The sequence below is a fragment of the Leguminivora glycinivorella genome, chromosome 6 (assembly GCF_023078275.1).
Source record: "Leguminivora glycinivorella isolate SPB_JAAS2020 chromosome 6, LegGlyc_1.1, whole genome shotgun sequence".
In the NCBI taxonomy this organism is placed as follows: domain Eukaryota; kingdom Metazoa; phylum Arthropoda; class Insecta; order Lepidoptera; family Tortricidae; genus Leguminivora; species Leguminivora glycinivorella.
Genome location: NC_062976.1, coordinates 3,406,264 through 3,414,447, shown reverse-complemented (window position 1 = coordinate 3,414,447; position 8,184 = coordinate 3,406,264). Strand labels below are relative to the sequence as shown.

The 8,184-nt window shown below is 37.6% G+C and overlaps 1 pseudogene; it reads left to right on the top strand.

The window, feature by feature from the left end:
* The first annotated feature begins 6,611 nt into the window (after positions 1 to 6,611).
* LOC125226938 lies at positions 6,612 to 7,897 on the top strand (annotated as a pseudogene).
* The last annotated feature ends 287 nt before the right edge of the window (positions 7,898 to 8,184 follow it).

Here is an 8,184-nt window from a genome sequence, read left to right as displayed (position 1 = left end):
TTTACGTTTAAGACTTGGTTCTGTTTCGGCTTCAGTCTGTAAGTCTGATGTATCCTCAACCAGTTTCAGTATTTTTTTTGCTTTCTCTAGGTCATCTTTAGGTACATGCAAATAAAAAAATACACACAATATGCAAAAATAATAAATTAACACGAAATAATGCATCCCCTAGTAAACAAGGTTATTAAGTAAACATATAGGATGGACTTGCATTAGTAGGAATAATCTGAAATTGTACGGTCAACCAATTTAATTAGTAGGTCACTTTGAATCTTTGCAGGATTCTTTAAAATGGAAACAGCTTTTACAACTTTTATGGAAGAAGCTTTTACACAGAAGGGGTCTACAGAAGAAAATCAATAATGATTAAAAAACAAATAATCGAAAAGGAAAATCTTTTATGTAGAATAATAAAACTTAAATAAATAAATATTATACGTTAGAATAGCTAGCTCAGTCTATTACTAAAAACAAACACAAATACCTAACTTTAGAGCATATGGGTGAGTCAGTGATTCTGGTACTAGAAGACCGGGTAAAGGGTAAATTTATTAATTAAAAAATGATAATTTATGTTGGGCTCCTTTTAAAAATACTAAAACGAGGCACGCCTTGGCCGAGGCAGACCTTGACCTTGGTGACATGTAACAGAATTTAGGGAGGTGGAAGCTGCAGCTACAGGAATGGAAGCTCTTCCATCCCAGTCGCCACAGCCTCCTGTCCACCGGTTCAGGCTCGGGAAGCATCAGCTCCGCGCTACCTTTGAACGTAACCTCCAAATCGAAGAACCCTGAAATAGGTTTTAAAAGAAACAATGACCCTGAGGCTTTTACCAACCCTTGGCGAGGGTTAAAATCATGGGCGTACAAATGTGAAACATACCCAACGCAGAAAAGAAGCCGGCTTGTAGTTCCGTGCATTCATGTCAATGGAAGGGGTCCTCAAGTCATTTTATGAAAATAATGTCTGAAAATAATGGACACAAGAATTAGCACTGAACGTATTACAACAAATTTTATTCGAAGATGGGAGAAAATACTTACGATTATACGAAATAGGTACTCGCGATTTCAAATTAGCATGGCTCGATCACTGGCCCTTAAAGAATTTCTCTCTATTCAATATGGCAGCCTCGTGGACCTTCGCCAATGACAAGTGTATTACATAGATATAAAAAAACACCGATGTGTGCATGGATTAGGCCTTCAAGTTGCACTGGAGGATAGCTGGAGCAGCAGTACAAAGCATGATGGCGGCCGGGACCACGAACTGCCGAGTGATGTCCGTAGAATTTGATATTCGCATCTCCTTGGCGTAAACCACTGGTTGTTCACTAATGATACGGTTCCGCCGTCTTTTTCAGTAAATTTTATCACAGAGTACATGTTTTCGCTTTTCCATGAAACGAATAGGTGTTATTATTAATCACATAGAGCACAATCACGGACGACGCGTACGACACAACAGGCGCCAAACGAAAAAGGAGGGAAAAACAGTGTCACTTGAAGTGACATTTCGTTACTTCCAGGGAGAGTAGAGATAAGGAGGAAAGTCTGTCGAAGTAGAACAGTCGCAAAAATGACCGGCTGAGGCATTGTAATTGCAGTTATAAATCTCTCCGCTTGGAGCGCATGTCTCGCTCAATGATCAGCGATGTGAGATGACATTAGACGTTCTTTTCTATAGGCTGATTTCGTCAGACTGAGCAAGTCAAGGTAATAGTGCGCTGGCTTCGTACGCAGATGTTCTCGGGTTCGATTCTGACAGCGATCTTTTTAGGGTTCCGTAGTCAACTAGGAACCCTTATAGTTTCGCCATGTGTGTCTGTCTGTCGTCCGTCCGTCCGTCCGTCCGTCCGTCCGTCCGTCCGTCCGTCCGTCCGTCCGTCCGTCCGTCCGTCCGTCCGCGTATAATCTCAGTAACCGTTAGCACTAGAAAGCTGAAATTTGGTACCAATATGTATATCAATCACGCCAACAAAGTGCAAAAATAAAAAAATGGAAAAAAAATGTTTTATTAGGGTAACCCCCTACATGTAAAGAGGGGGCTGATATTTTTTCATTCCAACCCCAACGTGTGATATATTGTTGGATAGGTATTTAAAAATGAATAAGGGTTTACTACGATCGTTTTTAAATAATATTAATATTTTCGGAAATAATCGCTCTTAAAGGAAAAAAAAGTGCGTCCCCCCCCTCTAACTTTTGAACCATATGTTTAAAAAATATGAAAAAAATCACAAAAATAGAACTTTATAAAGACTTTCTAGGAAAATTGTTTTGAACTTGATAGGTTCAGTAGTTTTTGAGAAAAATACGGAAAACTACGGAACCCTACACTGAGCGTGGCCCGACACGGCCTCGGCCGGTTTTTACTTTTTGTTTTTTTTTATGCATTAATTTTCTTTTTTGTATTTTATTTGTGTTTATTTATTGTTTTATTCATAGAAATGTTAACTTAAGCCCTTTAAGATTCTTCGGTAATGTTGTAAGCCTTGCGAATGAAATTTCGAAAAGTTATAACAAAACAAAATATTTTTGGACATTAAAAAAATAAAATAATTCAAGAAAAAAAATAGTAGAAAAAAATAAAAAACCGGCCAAGAGCGTGTCGGGCCACGCTCAGTGTAGGGTTCCGTAGTTTTCCGTATTTTTCTCAAAAACTACTAAACCGATCAAGTGCAAAACTATTTTCCTAGAAAGTCTTTATAAAGTTCTACTTTTGTGATTTTTTTCATATTTTTTAAACATATGGTTCAAAAGTTAGAGGGGGGGGGGACGCACTTTTTTTTTCCTTTAAGAGCGATTATTTCCGAAAATATTAATATTATCAAAAAACGATCGTAGTAAACCCTTATTCATTTTTAAATACCTATCCAACAATATATCACACGTTGGGGTTGGCATGAAAAAAATCAGCCCCCACTTTACATGTAGGGGGGGGGGGGTACCCTAAGAAAACATTTTTTTCCATTTTTTATTTTTGCACTTTGTTGGCGTGATTGATATACATATTGGTACCAAATTTCAGATTTCTAGTACTAACGGTTACTGAGATTATCCGCGGACGGACGGACGGACGGACGGACAGACAGACAGACATGGCGAAACTATAAGGGTTCCTAGTTGACTACGGAACCCTAAAAAGGTCTCATCAGGATTTGAACCCGGGACCTCTTGTTCTGTAGGCGGGGTCACTACCGAGAAGGCAAAGAGATTGTCAAACTATCTTTTCTTTTATATGTGCACTTCTGATACTTAAGGCTGGGCGCACACGGAGGCGACAGTTGCACGGCGACATTTTTTGTCTCTGTCGTTACTACTTGCGTCCAAGACAGAGACAAAAAATGTCGCCGTGCAACTGTCGCCTCCGTGTGCGCCCAGCCTAAAGCTTTCGCTCCTTATATTTCTAATCTCCATAGTTACTTCAATCAAATCAAACTGACAAAATGCGTTTCGTTCCAATATATTTTCTAAGCTTCTTTTTAAAAAATAGCGTTTTTAAGTTTATTTTGATGTTATTGATTAAAAAACCTTTAATAATTTACCTTATAGATATTACTTCAAAGACTTATATTGACCGGGATATAGACCGTGATTACCTTTTTGATTTTTGTCGAGCTCCCGATATTTCGACGCAGTTGCATGCATCATGATCACGGAAAACATTGCATGCATCATGATCGGGGTTTTCCGTGATCATGATGCATGCAACTGCGTCGAAATATCGGGAGCTCGACAAAAATCAAAAAGGTAATCACGGTCTATATCCCGGTCAATATAAGTCTAATGAAAATAACCGTGAATCATTCAAAACTCTTATTACTTCAAAGTTACCTAAAAAGACTAAATTTTTTTTTTTTACTTTATTAATGATTTACAACAAATGATTGACAAATTGATATCAAGAAACGAAACGCGTTATTTTTTTTAAGTCGCATCATGTCGCATCCATTGATAGAATAAGGTCGCATCAGTAGAAAAAGGCAAAAAAATTGAAAAATGTAGGCGCAAAGGGATAATAATTATCCCTTCGCGACAAGATTTGCTTGACCATCTATTTATCCGGAGTCCGAAAATCCGGATAATTCGCTGATTTTGCGATCCGTTTCTAAATCCGGATTTTAAAACCGAAATCCGGATTTTCGAATTTTTACTTTTACGTCGCAATTTCAACCGAAATAAAGGACACAAGTTATGTTTACTAGCAGAAACGTCTGCAATCGATGCCACTAAGCTTAGAATAAATTTAAAAGTGGAAAATGTGAGTTCAAGTCTCACCCAAGGCAGACATTTTCCACTTTTAAATTTATTCTAAGACAAGTGTTTATGTACGTGGAATCCAATGTATAAGCAACTGTAAATAAAAAAAAACATCCGTTTACACGTCATCAGATGTCTTGAGAATGCAGGCAAATTTAAGTTTAAATAGTATACGAAAAATGTCCATAAATACATGGTGTAATGTGATTCCTGGTATCTATAATACTTATGTAAACCACTTTGTATACCATGGTTTGCAATAAATGCTTATATTATTAGTAGACGAACCAAACATCCTATTATTAATGAATTATATTAAGTAGAATTACAATCATAACCACATAACAACACTGTCATCAAAGTTGGTTATATGTTAGAACTGATGCACTTCAATACATACTATAATTATGCTGTCAAAGTCGATTAGGCTAAGTTTGAACTGCGACCTCAACAAAACTTGTTCAATGTTAATGTAGAAATTTGACTAAATTGGCATGTTTATAAGATAAATGAATAATACTAAATGGCTTGCTGCCTTCATATTCGGAAACACTATTACTGTCGTAAAACATATTTTATAATATGCTTTTCATCACACTCTCTCGAAAACGGTGTTATTACATTATGATACTTAATGAACTATTTTACCGCCCTGGGGCGGTAAAGTGAATACCAGGGTGGGACCTTCCACGACCTGTCAAAAATTACAAGATGGCGGACGAATGTTCAAAATGTCAGCGTAGATATTTCAATACAATAGTTTAAAATTTGGTTATTACTTCGCGAGTGTGATGAAAAACGTTGTGTATATCACGGGCGGCTGAAGGCTTCACTTTCCGCCCTCAATCTTAATACACAATGTACGATTATTCAATGCGTATTGTTAATTACGGCAATATAGATAGATTGTGCAAAAATGACGTCTCAATAGTAAAATAACGGCAAAATACGAGAAATTGTCACGTTGGAAACGACAGGCTAAATATACACGATGTGTTAGTGTTACTCGTTTAAGTCCTGATTTAGTTTAAAACTGAGTGAAAGTCGTAATTCAATTCCTCACGTTGGAAACGACAGGCTAAATATACACGATGTGTTAGTGTTACTCGTTTAAGTCCTGATTTAGTTTAAAACTGAGTGAAAGTCGTAATTCAATTCCGCGCTCTTAACCACTTAAATCAATATTTTCCTGGTTCTGTTGTAATGCTGTGCCTAAGAACGTAGAATTGACTCTACACTTGACGCGCTAATATTTTTATGATTTCGTTGTTTACTGGATGTATATAATCCTGAATGTAAAAAAAAACTTTACCTCGTTAATAGAATGATTAACTGCCCACGTACGTAGCTTATATAATCAGTAAAAACCGGCCAAGAGCGTGTCGGGCCACGCTCAGTGTAGGGTTTCGTAGTTTTCCGTATTTTTCTCAAAAACTACTGAACCTATCAAGTTCAAAATAATTTTCCTAGAAAGTCTTTATAAAGTTCTACTTTTGTGATTTTTGTCATATTTTTTAAACATATGGTTCAAAAGTTAGAGGGGGGACGCACTTTTTTTTCATTTAAGAGCGATTATTTCCGAAAATATTAATATTATCAAAAAACGATCTAAGTAAACCGTTATTCATTTTTAAATACCTATCCAACAATATATCACATGTTGGGGTTGGAATGAAAAAAAATATCAGCCCCACTTTACATGTAGGTTCCCTAATAAAACATTTTTTTTCATTTTTTATTTACTGTTTACTTCTTAAACTCTTGAATTTTGCTTTATTTACGGTGGTAACTAAAAAACCCTAAAAATCCGGATTTAATCCGGAATCCGGATTTTTCCTACAAATAATCCGAAAATCCGGATTTCCCAACATATAAGCGGATTTGCAATCGCTATTCACTATGATATGAATTAGTCTGAGTAAAGGAAAAGTATAAGATAACTAACTATAGTTTTGTGAAAGGTCTGTCTCATTTCAAATTTAGACAGAGAGAATATAGTCATACTAGTTATGAAAAAAAGCTGCACTTTGAAATGGAAGCAAGCCGCTTTGCATGGTGATAGTAGACATCAAAGTAAACGATTTTTTCCGAGGATATCGAAATTTCATCCTTTAGGAAGCCGAGCGTAGCGAGGTGTTTTATGAAAATGAAAAAAATATATTTTTTTATTGTATCGTCCGATTTTGACAAAACGTATCTCAAATTCGAACAATGCAAGCAGAGACAAGTTACCAAGTTTGACAAGTTAAAATCGAGAACGAAACGCAGCGATGACGGATTGTCTCAGAGCGTAAACGGAATGTCGCTGTCAGTGTCAAATCGATCAGTTGTCAATTTATCAGATAAACTTACTTCCGTGAGATAAACAACTCACTGCGTGTGAGTTTTCGGTTCTGGAAAAAGGTCTCTTATGAGGACATTATCGTCAGTGTGGAAGATTGTCTGGTGAAGAACAATGTAGGCAAGGAAGAGTTAGAGGCTATACGCCAGGATGTCTCGTCTTTGTTACGGAGAGCGAATTCCCCAAGAACAAATTTACCTAGGGATGAATTTGTCGCTTTAAAAAAATTGGATGAGGATCCGGACATAACTGTTCTTCGAGCTGACAAGGGTAATGCGGCCGTTGTACTTAATATTTCAGATTACAACGAGAAGATAAGGAATCTTTTGGCGGATACATCAACATACAAACATCTAAAGAGGGACCCAACTACGAAGATCCTGAAAACCACGACACGACACGACAAAGACTGCATTGAAATTGTCAAAAAGAGGTTGAGAGAGCAGAACATGTCTGAGAACTACGCCAAGTTGGTGGAACATTGCCTCACATCGGGCTACTTGCTATGGAACGGTGAATTCTCGTCGCCGACATCTTCATGGAGGATTTCAAGGAGAGAGCGCTCTCATTGGCTGCCGTCCAGCTGAAGATATATAAAAGATACGTAGATGACACTTTTACTATACTTCCTAAAAGTAATGTTTCAACTTTCTTAGACCATTTAAATTCTATCCATAGTAAAATACAATTTACTATGGAGTTGGAAAAAGAGTGTTCTCTTCCCTTCTTGGATGTTCTCATTTTGAGGAATCCTGATAATAGCTTAGGTCGCACTGTGTATAGAAAACCTACTCATACTGATAGGTACTTAAATGGCAAATCCCACCACCATCCCAGTCAACTAGCTACTGTAGGCAAATCTTTGTTTCAGAGAGCCCAAAGGATATGTGACGACCAGCATTTGGCAGCGGAGCTTCGACATGCCAGGCAGGCGCTGTTGGCGAACGAGCTCAAGATACCGCGTGTCAAGCAGAAGGCCCGCTTGAAGATCCCTACAGTCAAGCGCCGGCCTGCTATTCTGCCTTTTGTTAGAGGGGTCATGGATAGGATCAGCCACATCTTGAAACGGGCTTCTATTAAAACTTATTTCAAGCCTATGAAGAAGATGTCCCAATTCCTGAGGCCTGTGAAATGTCAAACTCCTCTATAAAATGCGGGAGTGTAAAGACTAGACTGTGAGTGCGGCCTGTCATATGTGGGACAGACGAAATGAAGTATTTCCACACGGGTGAAGGAATACATAGCGGATGTCAAGCACCATCGACAAAGGTCTGCAGTCTCTGAACATGTCATGGATAAAGTCAATCATGCTATAAAGTTTGACAAGCCTCTGGTTCTTGCTAAGGAGAAGCGATATATACCCAGAAATATCCTAACTTTAATAGAGAAGATGGCTTTACTTTACCACCGGCTTGGGATCCAGTAGTACATCTGATAATGGAACTAGCATGACGAAGGCTGTGAGGCATTTGTGTTGTATGGTGTTGGACATTTGCAGTTTGTTCTTTGTCAATTTTGTGTAGATTAATTGGTTAATTATTTTTTAACATAGTAATGGTAATTTTCTGAATATTGTATAAC